Genomic DNA, 26308 nt, shown 5'->3' on the forward strand with positions numbered 1-26308 from the left:
ACATGCCTAAATATACCAACAATGAATACCTTTAAACAGTGATCCCACTGCAGTCTCTGCAGTCAGTTTGAAGTAACCTGGAGGTGAGAAAGTTACATTTAAATCTGCAGGCATTGGTGCCATACACACATTTGAAGGCCATCTTGGATGCAAGCACACCATAGTGACTGTCTCATGAAAGGTGAAGTCTGATGTAACATTGTAATTCTATTATCTGAAGGTATGACTACCCTTGTTTAAATCAGCTGCAGCCTTTTCTCAACAACCCCTCACTGCTCAGTAGCTTTCCCACTTTCCTGGCACTCCTACCTCTGCATAACTGACCACCTTCTTCTTTTCCTTGCTCTTTTATTGTCGAGGCACCTCCCACACTTATACACTGCCCACAGAGACATCATTTCAATAGTCAACGTAGATACAAACAAAACCGTACCTTGCAAACTGAGTTCACGGGTTGTTTTATCATCAGATGATGGAATAACAATGCCATAGCAGATTTCTCACAGCAAAATTGCAGAAGATCAAAGTGTATCAGAGCATCAACAATTTGGAACCTCCCTTGAGGAGTAAATCTGAATGTGTTTATGAACAGCAAACTTTTCTGAAAGAAATCATTCTCAGCCTCTTCTGCTAAAGTTAGGCTAGACACACTTACAAACATTATATCCACTCTTTCATGAGACCGTGAAAAAGACATACTTTCCAACAGTTATATTTCCTGTGCATCCATCTTATTTTGGCATGGGAACATAAAATTCAGTCAGTTATTGTGTGCCTGTTTCAGTAAGAACAGAGAAGATGGTAAAAGAAGGGAAGGTGTGGCATTGTTAGTCAAGGACAGTATTAAGGTAGCAGAAAGGACTTTTGAGAACTCATCTACTGAGGTCGTATCGGCTGAGTTTAGAACCAGGAAAGGAGAGGGTCACCCTGTTGGGAATTTTATATAGGCCTCCGAATAGTTCTACAGATGTAGAGGAAAGGATAGCAAAGATAATTCTGGATAGAAGCAAGAATAACAGGGTAGTTGTTATGAGGGACTTTAACTTTCCAAATATTGACTGGAAATATTATAGTTCGGGTACATTAGATAGGTCAGTTCTTGTGCAATGTGTGCAGGATGATTTCCTGACACAGTATGTAGACAGGCCAACAAGGGGCGAGGCCACATTGGATTTAGTACTGGGTAATGAACCAGGTCAGGTGATAGATTTGGAGGTAGGCGAGCATTTTGGTGATAGTGACCATAATTTGCTTATGTTTACTTCAGTGATAGAAATAGATAGGTAGATAATGCAGGACAAGTGTTATTTCTGGGAGAAACGCAATTAGGCAAGATTTAGGATGCATAAGATGGGGAAGGAAACTGCAGGGATGGACACAATTGAAATATGGAGCTTATTCAAGGAACAGCTACTGTGTGTCCTTGATAAGTATGTACCTGTCAGGCAGGCAGGAAGTGGTTGAGCGAGGGAGCCTTGATTTACTGAAGAAGTTGAATCTCTTGTCAAGAGGAAGAAGAAGGGTTATGTTCGGATGAGACGTGAAGGCTCAGTTAGAGCACTTGAGAGTTACAAGCTAGCCAGGAAAGATCTAAAGGGAGAGTTAAGAAGATTCAGGAGGGGACATGAGAAGTCATTGGCACGTAGGATCAAGGAAAACCCTAAAGCTTTCTATAGGTATATGAGGAAGAAAAAAATGACTACAGAAAGATCAGGGCCAGTCAAGATAGTAGTGGGAAGTTGTGCATGGAGTCCAAGAAGATAAGTGAGGCGCTAAATGAATATTTTTCATCAGTACTCACCATGGAAAAAGATACGTTGTCGAGAAGAATACTGAGATACAGGCTACTAGACTAGATGGGATTGATGTTCACAAGGAGTTGTTAGCAATTCTGGAAAGTGTGAAAATAGTTAAGTCCTCTGGGCCAAATGGGAATTATCCTAGGATTCTTTGGGAAGCCAGGGAGGAGATTGCAGAGTCTTTGGCTTTGATCTTTATGTCATCATTGTCTACAGGAATAATGCCAAAAGACTGGAGGATCGCAAACATTGTCCCCTTATTCAAGAAGGGGAGTAAAGACAACCCTGGTAATTATAGACCAGTGAGCCTTACTTTGGTTGTAGGTAAAGTGTTGCAAAAGGTTATAAGAGATAGGATATATAATCATCTAGACAGGAATAAGTTGATTAGGGATATTCAACAAAGTTTTGTGAAGGGTAGGTCATGCCCCAGAAACTTACTGAGTTCTTTGAGATGGTGACCAAACAGGTGGATGGGGGTAAAGCAGATGATGTTGTATATATGGATTTCAGGAAGGCGTTTGCTCAGGTTTTCACACTTTCCAGAATTGTTAATACCTCCTCCTTGCGAACATCAATCTCATCTAGGTAAAAACAATGACTGCAGATGCTGGAAACCAGATTCTGGATCTGTGGTGCTGGAAGAGCACAGCAATTCAGGCAGCATCCGAGGACAGGCAAAATCGACGTTTCGGGCATCATTGACTTTTTCCATGATGAATACTAATGAAAAATATTCATTTAGCACTTCCCCTATCTCCTTGGACTCCACGCACAACTTCCCACTACTATCCTTGATTGGCCCTAATCTTTCTGTAGTCATTCTTTTATTCCTGGTATACCTATAGAAAGCTTTAGGGTTTTCCTAGATCCTATGTGCCAACAACTTCTCATGTCCCCATATTAGGCTCTTGCACAAAATACAGAGGCATGGGATTGTGCATGATTTAGTGGTTTGGATCAGAAATTGGCTAGCTGAAAGAAGACAGAGGGTGGTGGTTGATGGGAAATGTTTATCCTGGAGTTCAGTTACTCGTGGTGTACTGCAAGGATCTGTTTTGGTGTTGCTGTTGTTTGTCATTTTTATAAATGACCTAGATGAGGGCATAGAAGGATGCCTTAGTAAATTTGCAGATAATACGAAGGTCAGTGGAGTTGTGAATAGTGCTGAAGGATGTTGCAGGTTACAGAGGGACATAGATAAGCTGTGTTGAGAGGTGGCAAATGGAGTTTAATGCAGGGAAGTGTGAGGTGATTCACTTTGAAAGGAGCAACAGGAATAAAGAGTACTGGGCTAATGGTAAGATTCTTGGTAGGGTAGGTGAGCAGAGAGATCTCTGTGTCCATTTGCATAGATCCCTGAAAGTTGCCGCCCAGGATGATAGGGCTGTTAAGAAGGCATATGTTGTGTTAGCTATTATTGGTAGAGATATTGAGTTTTGCAGCCACGAGGTTATGCTGCAGCTGTACAAAACTCTGGTGTGGCCGCACCTGGAGTATTTCGTACAATTCTGGTCACTGCATTATAGAAAGGATGCTGAAACTTGGGAAAGGGTTCAGAGGAGATTTACTCGGATGCTGCCTGCTATGGAGGGAAAGTCTTGAGCAAAAGCGGAGGGACTTGAGGCTGTTTTCATGAGACAGAAGAAGGTTGAAAGGTGACTTAATTGAGACATACAAGATAACCAGAGGGTTAAATAGGGTGGACAGTGAGATCCTTTTTCCTCAGTTGGTGATGGCTAGCATGAGGGGACATAGCTTTAAATTGATGGGTGATAGATACAGGATAGATGTCAGAGATAGTTTCTTTACTCAGAGTAGCAGGGACATGGAATGCACTGCCTGCAACAGTAGTAGATTTGCTAACTTTACGTGCATTTAAATGGTCATTGGATAAACATATGGATGAAGATGGAATAGTGTAGGATAGATGGGCTTCAGATTGGTTCCACAGGTCAGTGCAACATCAAAGGCAAAAGATCTTTAACTGTGTTGTAATGTTCTATGTACCTTAAAGGACCTTTAATTATTGAGGAATGACCTAATGAAATTGAGTTTGATGACCTGATGCTATCATGCTGGATGTTATTCTTCTACAGACTGAAAAGTTCATCCAAAGGAGATTAAAGCTGCAGACAGTGGGTGGCATCTTCTTCTGTCTCTGGTGTTGTATTTGGAGTCAGTGAGGAAATCTAGTGGGTGTTGAGTGCACACCCATGATCTTCCTACCTCTACCCTGATTAAATCTGGGGCAGGCAAGCCGGTAGTCAGCATTTCTGTTCCAGCTGAGTTGCTTGCGTGGACAATTTATGACCATTTAAGTGCCTCATGCCATTGCTGATAAAACAAGCACCGCTGTAGGCAGGCCTGTTGCCAAGCATGGAGAAGTTAAATAGACCTCTGCAAGCTGCTTGTCTTCTTCTGGAGGAGGTTGAGGGGAGGACAGGCAGGCTCTTCTTCAGAGATACTCAGTGCATGATCGAAGGGCCTATAGCATTGAGAATTGAGGGTGTTGGTCACACTGAAAGCCATCCTGTCTTTGTTGCTGATCCTTCCTTTTCCACCCCACCTACACTGAGACCTTCACTCCATGAACATACTGAACATAACCATGGATAGCTTTTATGATCTTTGACCTCTGATGGCTGTTGTTCTAGCATAAGTGAACGCATACATTTAAAAAAAAAACTATATGCCAACTCAGTCAACCTATCTAAATTCCTTTGCAGCCTCCTCATAGCTGACATTCTCAACAAACTCTGGCCCATCAATCAACATGCATTCTTTAATTTGTCCAAATCATTTACCATAGCTGAGGCAGGCAATTATTCAAAATAAAAATGAAAGAATTGCAGATGCTGGAAATCAGAAACAAAAACAGAAATTGCTAGAAAGGTTCAGCAGGTTCAGCATCTGTAGTGAAAAATCAGAGTTAACATGTTGTGTTCAGCGAGCCTTCCTCAGAACTGATGGTAGCTTGGAAAATGTTTTCTATGCAGAAGATACCATGGGGGAAGTGGGTGAGGAGCAAGCGACAGTTGGAGATAGAGCCAAAAGAGTGAGGAAAACAATTGGTCGGACAAAGGAGTGGATAACGATCAGTCTGGAAGAATGAGTGGACAGTTAGAGGCTAACAATGGGTTCTGTGTAATACCAGACCATGTGATAACAAGGCCTGATGTGTGAGGGTTGGGGTAAGGACATGGGATAAGGTGCCTCAGCCCTTAAAATTGTTGAATTTGATGTTGAGTCCAGAAGGCTGTAGAGTTCCTCAATGGAAAACGCAGTGCTGTTTATGCAGTTTGCACTGAGCTGCACTGGCACACTGCAGCAAGTCTGAGACAGAGATTTTAGCCAGGTGACGAATCCAGATGGAGTGTCACTTAACATATTTACATTAGCTGTTGAGTACCACATGCATTAGATATATTATGCTGACATTAACATTTTTCTGGCATTTATTTTGCAAGGACTCTGAAGTTAATTAATGCAATTGGGTTAGCAATCATCGCTCCACATCCTCACCCTGTCCTGTCTTTCTTCTCATCCTTCATTATATCATTAAATTGAAAGTGCTGCATTTAAGTCTGGATTATTTAAAATGCTTTCAGGAAACAGTTATGTATCGCTAAATTTCAGAATTTCAAAGTTGTTTGTATAATGGATATAGTAGAAATAAGTATTAGCCAATATATCATTGAATCAGTACATCATGAATGCCAAGTCACTAAACATTTTTGAGACGCACAGTGATTGGGATTGTTATAACCTGCTTATACATTGTGCCCAATGAAGCTTAAAACTATTCCATTCAATTTGATCCAGTGTTTAACAGCAAAAGTCAGGAGGTCAAAACCGCAAAAGAAATTTACAAACTTTATATTAAAATATAATGGTTGTGGTGGTGGGAGCAGAGGGGATGGGGTAAGATAGGATGCTGGATCACAGCTCCTCCAAAACTCTCCACTTGTAGAAAGCCTGAGATATAGGATTGGACATCATGTAAGCTGACCTAGTGTGGATGAGAGGCACACAGATAGGTAGAGTGAACTCCTCCATGACTGTTGCCTGTTTCTGTTAATGGCTACCTCAGTCAGGCTCAGGATCAGACCCACAAGAAGGTTCTTTCAATACTGGGTTTTCAAAGATCAGGAGCATAGAACTGGAGAATAACCTGAATTTTATAAAACCAAAAATGGGGCTGTAACTTTTTGTATTCGATATAAGATGGCTCAGGCACTCCTGAAGATCACAAAAACTATAGACAGTCCATGAATCTTCTTAATCTATGATTGCACAGGACTGCTGCATGCAACACTGTGCACCCTAAAAACCAGCGGAAAGGGGGAGGGCTCCTGTGTTGTTATCCCTCCAACTGGGGCTCTCTCTACCACTAATTGACAAGTTGCAAGATCAGGACAATTCCAGATGGCTGACAATGGTAACAAAGTGTAGGGCATGAAGCAGCAGTCTGAATTGGAAATGCCTCATGCCAAGCTAAAGGATGCACTGAGAATATCCTGAAGATGGCTTAGATTGTGACATCTGGGGCTGGTTTTTGGACCGGGGTCAATATTAATTCTATCTGAATTGGGGCAGAGATGCAGTTTGGACTTATGATCATGACATGCTTGAACTGCCTCATCACCCCAAGTGCTCTTGGGGCTAAGCACCACTTGGTTTTATCCACAAGTTGGACATCAATTGAAGGACACCTAATCTTTAAGAGTTCTTACAGTGCCACTCAACCACCCCCACGTCTTGTCACCCTAGCAACCCAAGCCCTCTCCTCCATTGGCCACTGAAAATTGTACTTGTGGTGGTGCAGATTATTGAGCAGCTGCTCCCTTACAACAGCCCAGAATTCTGATGTGTGAATGCACCAGCATGAAGTGACCATCTCCCAAATTCTGATCAGGTCCTGGTAAAAGACAGGCAACTCCTGTAAAGAGTTACAAAGATGGATCACTCTATGAACATGAGGTGCATGCAGTTATTGAGGCCATGGACCTGGCAGCAGAACTACATATTGGAGGACATCATCTTGGGGAAGTCTGAATATAAATGTACCACTGCAGCATCTGAAACAGAAAGTTGCCATTGGGTATAAAGGCACACCCAAGCCAAACTGCCCTCCCTAAGTGGGAGACTTCAATACCTCAGCAGTTACCCAATGCTGCCTTTAGTCCCAGATGAAGGCTATAAGAATTCTCTGTATCTTAGTGACAAACCACAGGAGAGGCATTTTCCTCTCTCTTCTGAATAGAAGGACATTTTTAATTGTCGGTAATGGCATATAAGCCACTCTTGAGCCCTAATGAGAACCAGCAACTGTTTTACACAACAAGATGTAGTTTGCTGCTTGATAGCAATAGGCAAATTGATGAATTAGACATTACTTTAAGACTAAGCGAAGGTGGAGATGAAACATCTGTCACTATCAGAACCTCATACTATACTGCTTCTTCTCACCAAAACTGGATGGAATCATCAAATTTGGTGGTGCTTAATGCAGCTGCATGATGGACTCTTAAGAACCATTGTCTTATCCAACAGCTGAGGCCAAGCAATCCACTAGTTACAACTCTTCAACTTGGAAATATACCACTTACTCCCATTATCTGCTTAATGGGTATTAACAAATTAGCCATCCACGTTAAATATTAACCCAACTCCATGATCCCCGATTTGTGCACTAACATTTCTGTGGCAACTTACAGAATTTTTATAGGAAATCCAAGTACTTGCGTTTTTATAGCTGAATTGTGCTGGGAGGATAATTTCAGGCTCAAAGCTCTCATTTAAATCTGTGATAGGCGTTATATGTTTCCAAAAGCTCATATTGTATAAAATCTGTACAGAATAAAATAGAATTCTTGCTGTATTGGGTGAGTCCTTCTGTTGATTTGATTGTCTGAGCCAAAGCTTATTGTGAAATACAGATTACTGAAGTGTATAACTACCATGCAGGAGAAAGAAGAAATACTTTGAAGATTCAGCTTAGGTCACTAAGGACTCAAAGATGAAGATATTCCAAAGCTGCTGGCAAATGTAAACCTTCACATGAGATTTATTGGAGATTTAGGAAGGCAGTTTTATCTGTGGTAGAAAAAGACTTTGCAATGTGTAATGTATCTAAGATTCCCACAGCTCAGTAAAATAACTTGTTTCCTGTTTCTAAAGCAAACGGCAATCACATGTTTCTCTGGAAAATATTTCAGGCTGATAAATACTAAAATGACATATTATTTGAAGGGCCTCTTCAGTTCTTAGAATTGCGATATTGCCACAGTCAACAAGTGGCGGATTGTTGGAACCGTTAAACCCATGATGGAATACTTCTGTTAGTTAAGAAGGATGTCTTGCATAGTTGACTCAATTAAACTTGATTGAGAGTCACAAAATAGCACTTGATTCCTTTTGGAATTTTGATACTACGTTGTACAAAAATTAAATCATTCATTACCTGCATCAGAGAATAGGATTGGTTTTTTTATGCAAAGAAATAAAAATTAAAAAGATGGAAATTGGGCAGTTAGTCACTATCATCTGTTTTGTACTATTACACACAGTTAAGATCCAACTTAATGATTGCATGTACACTAATGGTCGAACAAATTTGGTTGCTATGAATCTGATAGTGTATATATAGTCTTTAAATGAGCTGTGATCATGTATAAACAGGGTAGTTGATTTCCACACGCAGTTAAAGTGATAAACATGGACAAGCTCCTTGCCCATGCATACAATGTACAATAATACATTCAGTAGATAGTTGGCAAGATTATATCAATGGCAATTGAGATCTTCACTAAGTCATTAGAGTTGTAATCCATCATCAGTGGCTGGAAATCATCTATGGTCACAATAATGCACAAACTAGCCAAAGATTCCAGTGAGCCCAGCATTTACTTGCTTAAAATTCCAATTAACTGCTTGAAAAGGCTGCTAGAGAATCATCAGATACATTCCCTCAAGAGCATTAACTTTTCACCTCAGGCTATGAATTGTCCCCACAAGGAAAAGGGCACCAGGGACATGAACATATGCTCGGAGCTTCCAAAAAAATCAACTGCCCAATTTACACATGATAACATTCATAGCTACAGCTATCAGAATGCATCCTTGAAGATGCATTAAAAAACAGTGGTTTAATGGCTTTTCAGAGATTTCTCCAGGTCAAATGAAGATTTCTACAATATATTCCTCATTGAGCAACTGACTTCTCCCATATTCATTATCATAAAAATGACACTGAGAACCTGGATTTACTATTCCCACCTCTATTTCTGCCAGACCCTATTTTTGCCAGAAGGAGAATTAGAACAGAAGAACATAAGAGTAGGAGTAGGCCATCCTGCCCTTCTAGCCTGTTCCGCCACTCAATAAGATCATGGTCAATTTTTTTGTAGACTCAGCTCCACTTACCCGCGCTCTCAGCATATTCCTTAATTCCTTTATTTTTTAAAAAAAAATCTACCTTAACTTCAAAAGTGATTATGGTAGTAGCGTCAACTACTTCCATCGGCAAGGAATTCCATAGATTAACAACCTCTGCGTGAAGAAGTTCATCTCAGTTCAGTTCTAAACCTGCTTCCTCTAATCTTGAGGCTATGCCCTCTTGTCCTAGTCTCACTCACCAGTGGAAACATCCTATCTACCTGTATTTCTATTTTATCTATTCCCTTCATAATTTTATATATTTCTATATGATCCCCCCTCATTCTTCTGAATTCTAATGAATATAATCCCAATCAACTCAGGCTCTCCTCATAAGCCAACCCCCTCAACTCCAGAATCAACCTAGTGAACCTCCTCTGCACCCCCTCCAATGCCAGTATATTCTTTCTTAAGAGAGCAATTCTGCACACAGTATTCCAGGTGTGACCTCATCAGCACCTTGTACAGCTGTAACATTATCTCTCTGCTTTTAAACTCAACACCTTTTGCAATGAAGGACAAAATTCCTTTTGCCTACCTAATTACTTGTTGTTCCTGCAGACCAACCTTCTGCGATTCACGTACAACATCACCCAGGTCCCTCTGCAAATCAGCATGCTGAAACTTTTTACCATTCAAGTAATAATCTATTTTACTGTTACTCCTACCAAAATGAATGACTTGATATTTACTAACATTGTAAGTCCATCTGCAAGACTTTTGCCGACTCACTCAATGTATCTGTGTTCCTCTGCAAAGTTTCACAGTCCTCTGCACACTTTGCTCTGCCACTCATCTTAGTGTCATTTTTGACACCGTAGACATGGATCTCAATTCCAAATCATCTATATAAATTGTAAATAATTGTGGTCCCAACACCGATCCCTGAGTCATTGATTGCCAGCCAGAATAGCACTCTTATCTCCACTCTTTGCTTCCTGTCAGTCAACAAAACCTCTATTCATGCTAATATTCTACACACCTAACACCATGCAGAGTGGCGTTGGAAATGCACAGCAGATCAGGCAGGATCAGAGGAGCAGGAAAATAGACTTTTCAGGCAGGATCCCTTCACCATTCCTGATGAAGGGCTCCTGCCCAAAATGTCGATTTTCCAGCTCCTCGGATGCTGCCTGGCCTGCTATGCACTTCCAGCACCATTCTAATCTTGACTCTAATCTCCAGCATCTGCAGTCCTCACTTTCGCCTAACACCATGCAGCCTTACCTTTTGCAGCAGCCTCATGTGTGGCACCTTGTCAAAGGACTTTTGGAAATCGAGGTGCATCACATCTGGGTCCCTGTTGTGCACCTTGCTTGAAATGCCTTCATAGAATTCCAAAAGATTTGTGAATTCATGAACCCATGCTGCGTCTGTACAGTGGGACAATTCTTTTTGAGATGCGCTGCTATTTCTTCCTTGATAATAGACTCAAGCATCTTCCCCACTACAGAGGTTAAGCTCACTGGTCTATAATTCCCCATCTTTTGTCTACTTCGCTCTTTAAACAGTGGTGTCACAGTTGCTATTTTCCAATCTGCTGGGACTGCCCCAGATGATTGGCGCAGATGGTAGAAAGTCAAACTTAGCAGGGCCATTTTAAATCATTGCTGAATTCAAACAGACCATATTTTTTGCTGGAGCAAGGGTCCAGATACATATAGAACATAGAAAAGTACAGCTCAGAACAGGCCCTTTGGCCCACGATGTTGTGCTGAGGGTTAATTCTAATGAAAAATAAAACTTAACCTACGCACCCCTCAACTCACTGCTATCAATGTGCATGTCCAACAGTCACTTAAATGTCACTAATGACTCTGCTTCCACCGCATTCCATGCATTCACAACTCTCTGCATAAAGAATCTTCCTCTGAGGTTCCTTCTATACCTTTCTCCTAATATCTTAAAACTATGAACCCTCATACCAGTCAATCCTGCCCTGGGGAAACGTCTCTGGCTATTGACTCTATCTATTCCTCTCATTATCTTGTATGCCTCGATCAGGTCACCCCCCCACTTCCTCCTTCTCTCCAGAGAGAAAAGTCAGAGCTTATTCAACCTCTTTTCATAGATCTTACAAATTGTTACAATTTTCTTTAAATTATATAGAAATGTCTTAAAGATAGATAAGCTCCATGGAACAGTCAAGCTGTCAATTTATTTAAGTAATGTTCTTTAAGTTTCAAAGAAAAGAACTTCCATCGATGTCTGTTGATCTAATCATAAGTGTTATCATTATAGCAGCTTGGCTGCTTTCACAACCTCCCATTATCACAGTGGGATGAGGTTGGTGCTAAAAATATACATGACTGAGAGCTATGAGATATTAAAGGATTAGCTGTCTTTGGTGTAGGTTTATTGAATGCAAAGGTCTGTTTTCATAAGGAATTAAATACATGAGAGGTTTTAAGTGTATTGAATGGGAATATAAATTAATGTTTATTTAATATAGTGAAGTCCATAACAGATATTCAGAACTTTGCTTTATTTCATCTAAACATGGCTTCAAAAATTGCCAACTGCCCCAGATATAATTGTCAGATCCTTCCCAGTGACTGTGAATGTGCCTGTGACCATGAACTTTAATGCATACACGCTGCTATGTTTATTGATTGACAGATGAGCAATATCTCACATTTGCTACCTGCGTCGAAAAAACAGGAGTCTAGTTGGAGAACAGACTGTACATTTCACTTCTCCATCTACTGAATTCCTGTTTAATAGCACATTCCTTCATATGACCAAAATTTGCAAGATATAACTCTATCATTAAGTGAAATATCCTCCCATTTAGGTGTACTTAAAACAACAAATGCGGGAGATCACAATGAGGCAGACAGCATCCACGGAGAGAGAGAGAGCAAGCTGAAGTTTCGAATCTCGATGACATTTCTTCAGAGCTGAAGTGAAGTGAAGTGTGGAGGGGGCAGCATTTGTGCTATAGTTGTGGTGGTTGTTGGTGGGCATAGTAGTGGGTGTAGAGTGCTGGTGGAGAGAAGATGTTGATGGTTCACATTAAGTTATCGGAATGTGTGAATGGCAGAATAATAGTGTGTCTAACTGGCGAACTTGAAAGAGAAGACAGTCCCACTGGGGTGGGGGGTGGGGGGGGGGGGGGGGAAGAGGAGAGAGGACATGGTGACAGAGAATGCAACATGTACAGGGCAGGAGGTGTTGGGTTTCTTGAAACACATAGAAGTAGATAAATCCTCAGGACCTGATCAGGTGTACCCAGTAACTCTGTGGGAAGCTAGGAAAATGATTGCTGGGTCACTTGCTGAGATATTTGTATCATCAATAGTCACAGGTCAAGTGCTGGAAGACTGGAGGTTAGCTAATGTAGTGCCACTATATAAGAAATATGGTAAGGAAAAACCAGGGAACTAAAGACCAGTGAGTCTGACATGGTGGTGGGCAAGCTGTTGGATGGAATCCTGAGGGACAGGATTTACATGTATTTGGAAAGGCAAGGACTTTAGGGATAGTCAGCATGGCTTTATGCATAGGATATCATGTCTCACGAACTTGGTTGTGTTTTTTGAAGAAGTAACAAACAGGATTGCAAGGGCAGAGTGGTGGATGTGATCTACGCGGACTTCAGTAAGGCAATTGACAAGATTCCTCATGGGAGACCGGTTAACAAGGTTAGATATCGTGGAATACAGGGAGAACTTGCCATTTGAATACACAACTCACTTGAACTTAGAAGACAGAGAATGGTGGAGGAGGGTTGTTTTTAGACTGGAGGCCTGTGACCAGTGGTGTGCCACAAGGATCGGAGCTGGGTCCACTACTTTTCATCATTTATATAAATGATTTTGATGTGAACATAGGAGGTATAGTTAGTACGTTTGCAGATGACACCAAAACTGGAGGTGTAGTAGATAGCAAAGAAGGTTACCTCAGAGTACAATAGGATCTTGATCAGATGGGCTGAGGAAATGGCAGATGGAGTTTAATTTAGATAAATGCGAGGTGCTGCGTTTTGGAATGGTAAGGTCCTGGGGAGCGTTGCTGAACAAAGAAACCTTGGACTCCTTGAAAGTGGAGTCACAGGTAGATAGGTTAGTGAAGAAGGCATTTGGTATGCTTTCCTTTATTGGTCAGAGCATTGAGTATAGGAGTTGGGAGGTCATGTTGCAGCTGGATAGGACATTGGTTCGGCCACTTTTGGAATATTATGGGCAATTCTGGTCTCTTTTCTCTTGGAAGGAAGTTGTGCAACTTGAACGGGTTCAGAAAAGATTTACAAGGATATTGCCAGGGTTGGAAGATTTGAGCTACAGGGAGTGGTTGAATAGGGAGAGAATGAATAGGCTAGGGCTGTTTTCCCCAGAGTGTCAGAGGCTGAGGGGTGAGCTAAAAGAGGTTTATAAAATCATGAGGAGCATTGATAGGATAAATAGACAAGGTCTTTTACTGGGGTGGAGGAGTCCAGAACTAGAGGGCAGGTTATAGGGTGAGAGGGGAAAGATATAAAAGGGACCTAAAGGGGCAATTTTTTCATGCAGAGGGTGTTGTGTGTGTGGAATGAGCTGCCAGAGGAAGTAGTGGAGGCTGATACAACTACAGCATTTAAAAGGCATCTGGATGGGTATATGAATAGGAAGGGTTTAGAGGGATATGGGCCAAATGGGACTAGATTAGGTTAGGATATCTGATCAGCATGGACAAATTGAACTGAAGGGTCTGTTTCCATGCTGTATATTTCTATGACTCTAAGTAAAGCTAAAAGAAAAGGAAGAAATGAGAGTTGGTTCACAATTTGAAGGTGTTGAACTCAATACTAAGTCAGGAAGGCTGTAAAGTACGGAGTCTGAAGATGAGATGTTGTTCCTCCAGTTGGGAACATTCTCTCTCATCTCTACCACCCTCACTGCAGTTGGACTTTCTACTTTCAAGTCTGACAGTTAGGTACACCATCATCTGCCATTCTCACATTCTGATCACTTAATCTGAACTATTAACATCTTTTCTCCACCAGCACCCTACACCCCACCACCACCACACCCCCACCTTCTCCCCGCCCCCCCCATTCTTCTACAGCATAAATACTGTCCCCTTCCTCACTTCATTTCAGCTCTGATGAAGAGCCATCTAGACTCGAAATGTTAGCTTGCTCTTTCTTGGTGTATGCTGTTTGACTTGTTGTGATCTTCAGCATTTGATGTTTTCAGTACAGGTTCCATCATCTGTAGTAATTTGCACCCATTTGAGTATAGCCCTTTTTAAATCAAATGAGGTTAGTGCGGATTAGATTTCCTACAGTGTGGAAATAGGCCATTTGGCCCAACAAGTCCATGCTGACCCTCTGAAGAGTAACCCACCCAGACCCATTTGCACCTGACTAATGCACCTAATGCTATGGCCAATTTAGCATGGCCAATCCACATGGATTGTACATCTTTGGATTGTGGAAGGAAACTGGAGCACCTGGAGGAAACCCACGCAGACACGGGGAGAATGTGCAAACTTCACATAGACAGTCACCCAAGGCTGGAATCAAACCCGGGTCCCTGATGCTGTGAGGCAGCTGTGCTAACCACTGAGACACCATGCCACCGGTCGATATTATACAAAATAAATTGGTGAATTTAGTTTGTTCATTAGGCCTTTCATATACCAACCACCTCCCTGGTGACCCACCTGAAACATCTTTACTGGGTTGCGAGCCATACTGGGTTGTTCCTGTGACCCTCCATCCTCTCTCCTCTTACAGGACTTGAGTAAGAGTTGAGTTCTGCAACTTACTCCAAAAACCTCTCACTCATAAAGGTCCCAATGGCTCTGCTGACCCTCACCCTCCCCTGATTGAGGAGACCAGTTGAAACTGTTTTCTTCTGTACCCAGGTTGAGCGAACTTTTCAGATTCAGAAACAGAAAAACAGAGGCATGTCTGCAAGACTTAGTACGGAGTCTGACTTTGAACACAGTGCTGGTAGTTGTGTGGCTATGGGATTGAGGGAAAAGATGTACTTTGCTTTTTTCCAACTTCTTATCTTTAGGAATTGATTTTTATTCTAGTGGAGAGAAAAAGTTGTTTGGTGAGTTTTCTGCTTGGTAATCTGTTAAGTAGGTAACTAAAAAAATCTGGCAGCATCTGTAAGGAGAGAAAAGAGCTGACGTTTCGAGTCTAACTGACCCTTTGTCAGTTAGCTTTGACAAAGGGTCAGTTAGACTCGAAACATCAGCTCTTTTCTTTTTTGGTTTCAGATTCCAGCATCTGCAGTAATTTGCATTTATCATATATGTTAAATAGGTAAGATTTGTTTTATTTTAAAAATGTAATATGTTATAGGAAAATAGCAAGGTTAATTAAATCTAACAAATGGAAACTAAATTGAATAAAACAATGAATTAAAACACAATGAGCATGGCAGGGAAGATGATTGTTACAATTACAGAATGTGAGAGATCCTGCATATCTGAGGTCCAGGTCACACATGTCTTCATTAGGGTTTGCAGCTCGAGCAGTTTTGGATCAGAATTTATGAGCTGAGGCCAAACTGCAGATGCAATGACACTTCAGGAAGGTGCAGAATTACCTGGACAACTGGATCCAGGAGAAAGTCACAGCCCTTAAGACAGAGTCTTCTGATTTGGTGACTGGTAAAAGGAGTTTGTTACTATAAAGGAGACAGACAGAACTCAGAGGTGAGGAGTGCACGAGCCTCAGCCTTTGCAAAGATACAACAAGTTTGAGATGCTTTCAAATTATTTTGATAAGTGCGGACTACGGAGTGGATGAACTAATGGACCATAGCACCACATTATAGTAAGCATTCTAGTATGGGAAAGTAAAACAGAATGTCATGGTAGTAGGGAACAATATAATGACAATGTTGTTGTTATTTGCAGCACAGAGAGAGAGTCAAACTTTGTTGCCTACTAGTGCCAGGGTTTGGAACATCAGCCCAGGGCTGAAGAGAAACTAACAGTGGAGAAGAATGGCCTGTGTAAATACCATCGAGGAGGACAGTGGAAGAAGTTTTGCCCAGTCATTATTAGTAGATGGTGTTACAAATCATTGGGTAGCACACTGAAAATCAAACCCCGCTGTTCCCAGAGTGACCAGAATAGTAAAAGAATTTTAATAAGTACACAAAAATACCCTAATTAACTGTCTTGTAGATTAATGTTGATAGAGGCAGGATTCCTATATTTAGCTAAAATACCTATTTATTACAAGTGGTTTGAATCTAGCTATAGGTATACAATTACAAATTGTTGATCTATAACAGGATTAATTAAAACTCTAATCCCCTTAGAAACACGCACACAGACACCGAAAAAAAATGGTTAAGGATGGAGGGTAAAATTGGAATAACAGTTCAGTGATTCCTGCCCACAGGTTGCTGATATGATTCTTACGATTCCTATTCTGGTCAGAATGCTATTTCTCAAATCGCCCTTCTCGAGAAGCTTTCATTGTTTAGTGAGAGATGCATGGTAGCTGGTTTACTTATAAAAAAGGTCTCTGACTTATCATTAAAAATCATGACGCACAGCAGACACAGAAGGAAAGATAAACTGGGCTTCTTCAGGCTTCAAGAGGCTTACTCAGAGAACAAAGAGAGAATATCTGGCTGGTGGAGACCTGATGGCTTCTCAGTGACTTGATTCCCAAACCCAAGTGGTCAGTTACCTGAGAATCAATTACGTGGTTGCTGGCAAGCAGAAGCCTGTGTCATCAATAACTGGTCACTAGTCCACAAACCAATCATCTTGTTGCTATGCAAAAGCTCCATCTGTGCACAATCCTTTGACTCTAAGTTGTCTGCAAACATGGTTGCAACTCAGTGTACACAATAAATATCAAATTACTTGCTTTTAAACCATCAGTATCCTTGATTTTTAAAACAGTTCTTTTCTCACCCTCCCCTTTTCACATTAAAAAAGTATAAATATATAAAGATACAGTAGTTACATAAGACACCAAATCAAAAGCAGAACCCCAAAGGTAATAACACTTTGATTATTAAAGAACTACACACAACTTCACATTGAGCAAATCGGAATACAAAAATGAATACATGCTCAAAGACAGGTGTGGGAGAAGGGTGCTCCAATTCATGGGCACTCACTCCAATATTCAGGAAATGGAGGACTATTACACTCAAAGGAGAAATCAAAGGATCCAAGAATCACCAGACACCCAGGACATCCAAATCATCAAAAGGTTTATTATTTACACAAGGGGGGTGCAAGCAACCAAGATAGGTAAAAATTAAATTTCTTCATTGAATACATTTAATTTTTTTGCCAACCTTGACTGTTACAAACCATTAATATTATTAATTGATCACATACACATCCAATCAGGTTTACCATGTAACTCATAGGGATAGTCAACATGGCTTTGTGCGTGGGAAATCATGTCTCACAAACTTGATTGAGTGTTTTGAAGAAGTAACAAAGAAGATTGATGAGGGCAGAGCAGTAGATGTGATCTATATGGACTTCAGTAAGGCGTTTGACAAGATTCCCCATGGGAGACTGATTAGCAAGGTTACATCTCGTGGAATACAGGGAGAACTAGCCATTTGGATACAGAACTGGCTTAAAGGTAGAAGACAGAGGGTGGTGGTGGAGGGTTGTTTTTCAGACTGGAGGCGTGTGACCAGTAGAGTGCCACAAGGATTGGTGCTGGGTCCTCTACTTTTTGTCATTTACATAAATGATTTTGATGCAAGCATAAGAGGTACAGTTAGTACATTTGCAGATGACACCAAAATTGGAGGTGTAGTGGACAGCAAAGAGGGTTACCTCAGATTACAACAGGATCTGGACCAGATGGGCCAATGGACTGAGAAGTGGCAAATGGAGTTTAATTCAGATAAATGCGAGGTGCTGCATTTTGGGAAAGCAAATCTTAGCAGGACTTATACACTGAATGATAAGATCCTAGGGAGCATTGTTCAACAAAGAGACCTTGGAGTGCAGGTTCATAACTCCTTGAAAGTGGAGTCGCAGGTAGATAGGATAGTGAAGAAGGCATTTGGTATGCTTTCCTTTATTGGTCAAAGTATTGAGTACAGGAGTTGGGACGTCATGTTGCGGCTGTACAGGACATTGGTTAGGCCACTGTTGGAATATTGCGTGCAATTCTGGTCTCCTTCCTATCGGAAAGATGTTGTGAAACTTGAAAGGGTTCAGAAAAATTTTACAAGGATGTTGCAAGGGCTGGAGGATTTGAGCTATAGGGAGATGCTGAACAGGCTAGGACTGTTTTCCCTGGAGCGTTGGAGGCTGAGGGGTGACCTTATAGAGGTTTACAAAATTATAAGGGGAATGGATAGGATAAATAGACAAAGTCTTTTCCCTTGGGTCGGGGAGTCCAGAACTAGAGGGCATAGGTTTAGGGTGAGAGGGGAACGATATAAAAGAGACCTAAGGAGCAACTTTTTCACGCAGAGGGTGGTACGTGTGTGGAATGAGCTGCCAGAGGATGTGGTGGAGGCAAGTACAATTGCAACATTTAAGAGACATTTGGATGGGTATATGAATAGGAAAGGTTTGGAAGGACATGGGCAGGGTGCTGGCAGGTGGGACTAGATTGGGTTGGGCTATTTGGTCGGCATGGACAGTTAGACTGAAGGGTGTTTCCATGCTGTACATCTATGACTCTAATCAGTCCATTGAAAGCTTTGATCTCAGGATATCCACCAGATCATCATCCCTTCACCCCTCCCCACCCCCCCCCCCCCCCCGCCCCCAAATTGTAGATTTATCTCCTGTACCAGTTATACAGCACTCCCCTGCGAAGAGTAGGGAAGTCCCCTAGTCACCTTGGACTGAATGTCCGCAGGGATGCAGCTAAATCCCATAAAGCCCCTTTATAACACTCCATTTTGATTTTGACATGTGGCTACACTTTGTTATACAATATATGGCTGTATTTTGCAACATCATACAATATGTGATTAAAGGTAACTGCCTCTGCCTTGGAAAGAACTGTTCTAGAGGCAGGATTGTAGAGAGTCACATAACTAGGGCAGCAGCACAGTTTGGAAAGAAATTGTGGGAGCAAGTAATCACATTTTGAAAGATATGGTAAATCAATGAATACAGACAAGGGGAGAGATATTTATTTACATGGGCAATAATAAACAGACTTTGTCAAGAAGGGACAGGCAATACAAATCAAGTGAGGTGAGAGGTTACAAAAATCATAAAAGGATAAAAGTAAAGATTCTCTAATTGTATGCATGTATCAATTGAAATAAAACAGATAAACTGATAAGACTAAATAAGTACAATCTGATAATTATCACAGAAACATGGCTGTAGGATGACAGAGACTGGAATCTGAAAATTGAAGGGTGTATGGTATTTAGGAAAGATAGGAATCTAATTAACGATGGTATGAGCACAATAGAGAAAGATTACCTCAGTTCAGTAAAACAGGGAGGAGAAGCAGTTTGAGTAAAAATGACAAATGACAGATGATAAAGGTAAGATATCACTTGTGGAAACCCCCAAACAGTCACACATGGTAGGATGAAATATAGAGGAAGAAATAATGGCAATATAGTGGTCTATAACCTGTATATGAAGTGGAGTAAACAGAAGGACAAAGCTTACCTAGGTAATGAGTTCATAGAATGTAATTACGCTAGTTTCTTAGATCATCATTTTCTGTAGCCAACAAGAGAGGAGGCTATACTATTTTTGGTTTTCTATAACAAGACAGAATTAATTAATTACCATAAAGTGACATGCCTCTAGGTAGCAGTGATCATTACATGATTGAATTTACATTCAGCTTTAGGGTGAGAAAAGTGGTTCAAGGTTAGTTATTTAAGCTTATATAAGGATAATTATGAGGGCATAAAAACAGAACTAGTTAAAATTCACTCGCAAATTTAGGTGGAGAGAGATGTTGTAGCAGGCACTTATGGGGATATTGCAGAATACATGCATTAGATACATTAATAAGAAAGGGAATCCAAGGGAAAGGCCCATCATCCTTGGCAAACTTAAAGAAAGTTAAAGATAGAACTAAACTTAAAGAAAAATTATACAATTTCTCAAAGACAGGTGGCACATTGAAAGATGGGACAGCATATTAAATAAAACAAAGATGACTGAAAGATTAAATGAGGGAAAACAAACAAAGTAGGAGAGAAAGCTACCTAGAAATATAAAGACAGATGGTCAAAAATTCTACAAGATAATTAAAAAAGAAAAGCTTAGCAAAATGAACATTGGCTGTAAAAAAGTATGGAGATGACAGATGAATTGATAAGGTATTTTAAATTAGTCTTCACTGTAGATGATACAAGTAACATTCCAGTAATTGCTGAAATTTAGGAAATGAAAGGAGGGGGAAACGGAGGGAAATTACAATTACTAGGGAAGTGGTATGGAGTAAATTATTGGAGTTGCAGGCTGACCAGTCCCTGGATACTGATGAACTTCATCTTAAAATCTTAAAAGCTTGCCCAATGAGATAATTCATGTCTTGATTTTAATTTTCCAAAAGTCCCTAGGTTTGAAGAAGGTTCCATTTCATTGGAAAGTATCAAGTGCAACTCCTTCATTCATAAGGGAAGGAAACAGAAAAGGAAAGTATAGGCTTTCCTATCAAGATTCAAGACATTAGAGATATTAGAGCGGACATTAGAAAAGTTAGAAGTAATCAAAGTAATCATGATTTTGTGAAAGGGAAATCATATCTAACCAATTTTTACAGTTTTTTTTAGAGGAAGTAAAATATGCCATAGATATTGGGGAACTAGTAAAAGTACTGAATTTGGATTTCTGAAAGGAATTTGATAAAGTGACATATCAAACATTAGTGCAGAAAATAAAAGCTAATGGTATTGGGGATAGCATATTGACATTTTTACAATATTGTCTGGCCAAGGAAGGAGAAAACATACATTCCAGTTGACAAGATTTAAATTAGATTAGATTCCCTACAGTGTGTAAACAAGCCCTGCAGTCCAACAAGTCCACACTGATCCTCCGAAGAGCAACCCACCCCCCTCTGACTAATGCACCTAACACAATGGGCAATTTAACATGGCCAATTCACCTGGGCTGCACATCTTTGGACTGTGGGAGGAAACCAAAACACCCAGAGGAAGCCCACGCAGACATGGGGAGAATGTGCAAACTCCACACAGCCAGCCAGTCACCTGAGGCTAGAATTTAACCTGGGACCCTGGTGCTGTGAGGCAGCAGTGCTAACCACTGAGTCACTGTGACACCAATGCTGTGCCACAAAGATCAATGCTCCGAATTCAACCTTTTACAATTTATAAAAGTATGGTTGCTAAATTTGCTGCTGACACAAGGTAAGTAGGAAAGTAAGTTGTGAGGGCAACATTTGGAGGTGAAAAGTAGGCCAAATAGGTGAATCGGAGTATAACATGGAAAAATGTGTAATTGCCTACTTGGACAGTAAACCTTAAAAAAAAAGGAAGCATATTATCTAAAGGGTGAGAGATTTCACAGCCCTGAGATGCAGAGGGATCTCGGTGCCCTTGTGTATGATTCACAAGGGGTTAGCATGCAGGTATGACAAGTATTTGGAAAAGCAAGTAGAAAGGTTTCATTTATTGTGAGAAGAATTGAATACAAAAGTTTGGAAGTCAAGCTTCAGCTATACAAGCCACTCGTGAGACCACATTTGCAGTATTGAGACCAGTGCTAGTTCCCCTATTTAAAGAAAGGTATAAATGTGATGGAGGCTGTTTAGAGAAGGTTTACCAGATTAAAACCTGAAATGTGTGGGCTGTGTGATGAGGAATGATTGGACAGGCTTAGGCTTGTATCCTCCGGAATTAGAAAAGTAAACTATAATTTGGTTGAAACATAGAAAATTCTGAGAGGTCTTGATAATATTCATTTGGAAAAAAAGGGTTTCCTCTAGTGGGACAACCTAGAATTAGGGTTTTTAGTGTTTAGAAATCTGTTCCTTAAAAGTTGACTGAAAGCAGTCTTTGAATATTTTTAAGGCAGAGATAGATGGATTCTTGAGCAAAGAGGTGAAAGGTTATTGAGGATGGGAAGTGGAGTAATTTGACTGGATCTGATCCTATTGAACGGTGGAGCAGGCTTGAGGGACTAAGTGGCCTAGTCGTGCTCCTAATGTACATGCATCTATGTTACAAGTGGAGTTCCGCAGGGATCAGTTCTGGGTCCTCTGCTGTTTGTAATTTTTATTAATGACTTGGATGAGGGAGTCGAAGGGTGGGTCAGTAAATTTGCAGATGATACGAAGATAGGTGGAGTTGTGGACAGTGAGGAGGGCTGTTGTCGGCTGCAGAGGGACTTAGATATGATGCAGAGCTGGGCTGAGGAGTGGCAGATGGAGTTCAACCCTGCCAAGTGTGAGGTTGTCCATTTTGGAAGAACAAATAAGAATGCGGAATACAGGTTTAATGGTAGGGTTCTTAGTCAGGTGGAGGAACAGAGGGATCTTGGGGTCTATGTACATAGATCTTTGAAGGTTGCCACTCAGGTGGATAGAGTTTGTAAGAAGGCCTATGGAGTATTATCGTTCATTAGCAGAGGGATTGAATTCAAGAGTCGTGAAGTGATGTTGCAGCTGTACAGGACTTTGGTTAGGCCACAGTTGGAGTACTGTGTGCAGTTCTGGTCGCCTAACTTTAGGAAAGATGTGGAAGCTTTGGAGAGGGTGCAGAGAAGATTTACCAGGATGTTGCCTGGAATGGAGAGGAAGTCGTACGAGGATAGGTTGAGAGTTCTCGGCCTTTTCTCATTGGAACGGCGAAGGATGAGGGGTGACTTGATAGAGGTTTATAAGATGATCAGAGGAATAGATAGAGTAGACAGTCAGAAACTTTTTCCCTGGGTACAACAGAGTGTTACAAGGGGACATAAATTTAAGGTGAAGGGTGGAGATGTCAGGGGTGGGTTCTTTACCCAGAGAGTGGTGGGGGCATGGAATGCGCTGCCCGTGGGAGTGGTAGAGTCGGAATCATTGGCGACCTTTAAGCGGCATTTGGATAGGTACATGGATGGGTACTTAATCTAGGTTAGAAGTTCGGCACAACATCGTGGGCCGAAGGGCCTGTTCTGTGCTGTATTGTTCTATGTTCTATGTTCTATGTTCTTACCACCTCTGGGACAGAAAATCCAATCTGGCATGCCGCACCTGATGGGATGGATAAAAAAAAAGTATGTTACAACTTTTAAATGTGCAGCATCCATTTTCAACAAGGAATCCTAAAACAGTAACAGACTCAAGGGTGTCACAGCTGGAATAGCTCCCAAATTCTTGAAAGCATCTCTGGAGTTCTTTTGGCAATAGTAGAAGAGTAAGATTGTAGGGTTCGAAGGATAGGAAGTATCGAAAAAGAACAGTGCAGATTATCTAGGAGGGACAGCTAAAGACAATAAATGCCATTCAATGCTAAAAGGTAGCTATGGTAACTACAAAGCATTATTGTAAATACATATTCTTTATCACTCTGACAAATTGCATGAAAAAGCTGGCCAGTCCCCAGGCAACTCCACTGCATATTTAGCTTCCAGAGTTGCAGATTTAGATGTGGTCATGTCCTCAGCAATTCTGTCATGGCATCTTATTGCAGAAGCAAATGCACTGGGATACTTATTCTAGATGAAGTATTGCTGGATGAAGCACTGAACACTGTTTGGTACAGTTGGTATATTTTGTGGTACATCTGGTACACTGACTTCAATGAAAGGCTCTTGATGAAGGATAAGACAGATTATCAAACATTTGCCATATAATTAATTGCAAGGAAGAAAGCTGCAGTCTATAGGAAAATATCAATGGTCTGGTCAGATTGCACAAAATTATCAAATGGAATTCAAAACAGAGAATTAGGGTTACCATTGACCAGAAACCAAATTAGACCTGCCATACAAATACAACGGCTATAAGAATAGCTCCGAGACTAGGAATCTTTGAGAATATCTCACCTCCTAACTTTCCAAAGTCTATCCATCATCTACAAGATACAAGTCAGAAGTGTGCTGGAATACTTTGCACTTACCTGGCTGAAAGTAGCTCCAAAATTACTGAACATTGGCACCATTCAAAACAGAGCAGCCTACTTGTTTGCCAGCCCATCTACCTTTGCCAATCTGATATATGTCTGATCTATACATAAATTAAAGTCATGCATGGTTATCATTGTACCTTTCACACAAGACTCCATTATTTCATTCTGTATACTCTTTCCAGAAACTACTCCCACAAGAGACTTTTTAACATTGCTATTTCTTATCTTTATCCAAGCTAATCTTACATCTTGATCTTCAGAACTGAGAGTGCAGTGTTTTCTTGTTTTGGCTCTATTGGCTGTTTTGTACTAAATTAAAGTTTCTGGGCTGAGTTCACAGTTGGAGGCTTTGGAATGGGACTTCTGCCAGGGCCTTTGGTTGGTATTATAGATTTGTAAGTCAGGTGCCAGATTTCCTTCTTCAGTATCAGTTGATTGATAGACTCCAGGCGGTTCTTCATCTCGCCGCAGCTGTATCTCAGTCACTGCTTTCGGCAATCCTTGGAAATTGTACGCATTGAACTGAATTCTAGAATTAGATTTATTATCTCATGTACTCTCGTAAGTACAGTGAAAAGTTTACTAGTCACCATGTATGGCGCCATTTTAGTAACAAAGGTACCTAGGTACAGAATCTTACGTGAAAAGCAGAAAAATAAGGAAAAAAAGGTTTAAGAGTTTAAAATTTCAGTCCTTCTTACTAAAAAGTGGAAAAACAAAGCAACACAGTTAAGAGTTCCACACCACAATCCATAAACACCTGGTCATGGTGGGTTCACACTCCTCACAAGGACTCTATTTCTGCTGCTTTGAACTCAATCTTGTCTCTGCCTCCACTGCTGGCTGCCTGCTTCTGCCTCTGCCGGCTGCCCTAGGCTGCTGATTCTCACTCTCATCACTGGCTGTTCCAGGCTGCCTGCTTCTGTTCTGGTCATCGGCCACTCCACCCTGCCTTCACCCACTATTGCCACCAACCGCCCTGGGCTGCCTGCTCCCGCACTCAAACTCACATGAATAGGATTCTAGCAGGAACCGCTCTGGGTCCCCAGGTGCATTCACACCCCAAATCTTGAAGAAGTCACGATGTGGCTGGCCACCAGAGTTCTCCCCAGGCACATCAGCCACCTCATGGCCAGCTGCCAAAGCCTCCAGCCACTGCCACCACCACCATGGCCTCCCGAACTGAGCTCCCTTCAGAGGTAAGTGGAGAAAAGAAAATTAAAAAAAAACAAAAGAAAAAAAAAAAAGAGAGAAAAGAAGAAAGAAAGGCAGTCAGAGTGGATGAGCTCTGGCTCAGGAGTCCTCCTCCACTGCTATTCTAGGGTGGATTTTGCCTAAAACTGTTTTGCCTAAACTCTACAACTCATTGATGCACTTGCTGTATGTCGTGTTAATTCAATGCTCTTTTTCAGTGGCTATGCTCTATTTTGTTGCTGACAATTTTTAAAAAAAATGGCATTAAAATTGAAAAATAAAAATATATACCCTGATATCCATGATTATTCTTCCAAGCTGTTTGGTATTAGACTACGTTATTTTTTAAAAACATTACATATCCTCCAGATGTACAATCCAATTGCCATTAAATTCTCTCTTGCACAAGAGGGATTTGGGATATGTTTAACTGCAGTCCAGTGAAGCTAAAGTATATAAAATAACAGCTGTTTTCTCACTGCGGCTACAGAGATACACAACCCTAAACAATTAGCAGAGTTTCTATTGAGAACTAATCTTTTTATGATATTTGTTTATTTCAAGATGCAAATGAGGAACTAATCACTAACAGGAACAGACAATAGCCTGGTGAATAGATATGATTTTAAGATATATTCGTGTGTGATGAATATTTTTCGACATGTGCTGGATGATCTACTGCAGCTACCTGTCATGCATGTGCTTGATATAGAATTCTCTCTCATTGAGATTGAAAAGTCATTGATTCCTCAGCAGCAAGGAAAGCAGCTGCAAAGGACATAATACAATCTGAGCTTCTCAAGTATGGATTGTTTCATCAGATGCTACATCTCCATCAGCACCTCATCCTCTGCTGGAGTGAAGGCTCTG

At 41.0% G+C, this 26308-nt stretch overlaps 1 long non-coding RNA gene across 1 annotated transcript in view; it reads right to left on the minus strand.

Moving 5' to 3' along the window:
• Positions 1 to 23373, minus strand: part of LOC148141912 (uncharacterized) — an 86319-nt gene extending 62946 nt beyond the window's left edge. The window contains exon 1 of the long non-coding RNA XR_015752384.1: positions 23330 to 23373. This is a non-coding gene — a long non-coding RNA (uncharacterized LOC148141912). The remainder of the gene's footprint in view (positions 1 to 23329) is intronic.
• Between the last annotated feature and the right edge of the window lie 2935 nt (positions 23374 to 26308).

The sequence above is a fragment of the Chiloscyllium plagiosum genome, unplaced genomic scaffold, assembly GCF_037043375.1.
Source record: "Chiloscyllium plagiosum isolate Xiang-an unplaced genomic scaffold, Cpla_swu_hap1 HiC_scaffold_31, whole genome shotgun sequence".
Lineage (NCBI taxonomy): Eukaryota > Metazoa > Chordata > Chondrichthyes > Orectolobiformes > Hemiscylliidae > Chiloscyllium > Chiloscyllium plagiosum.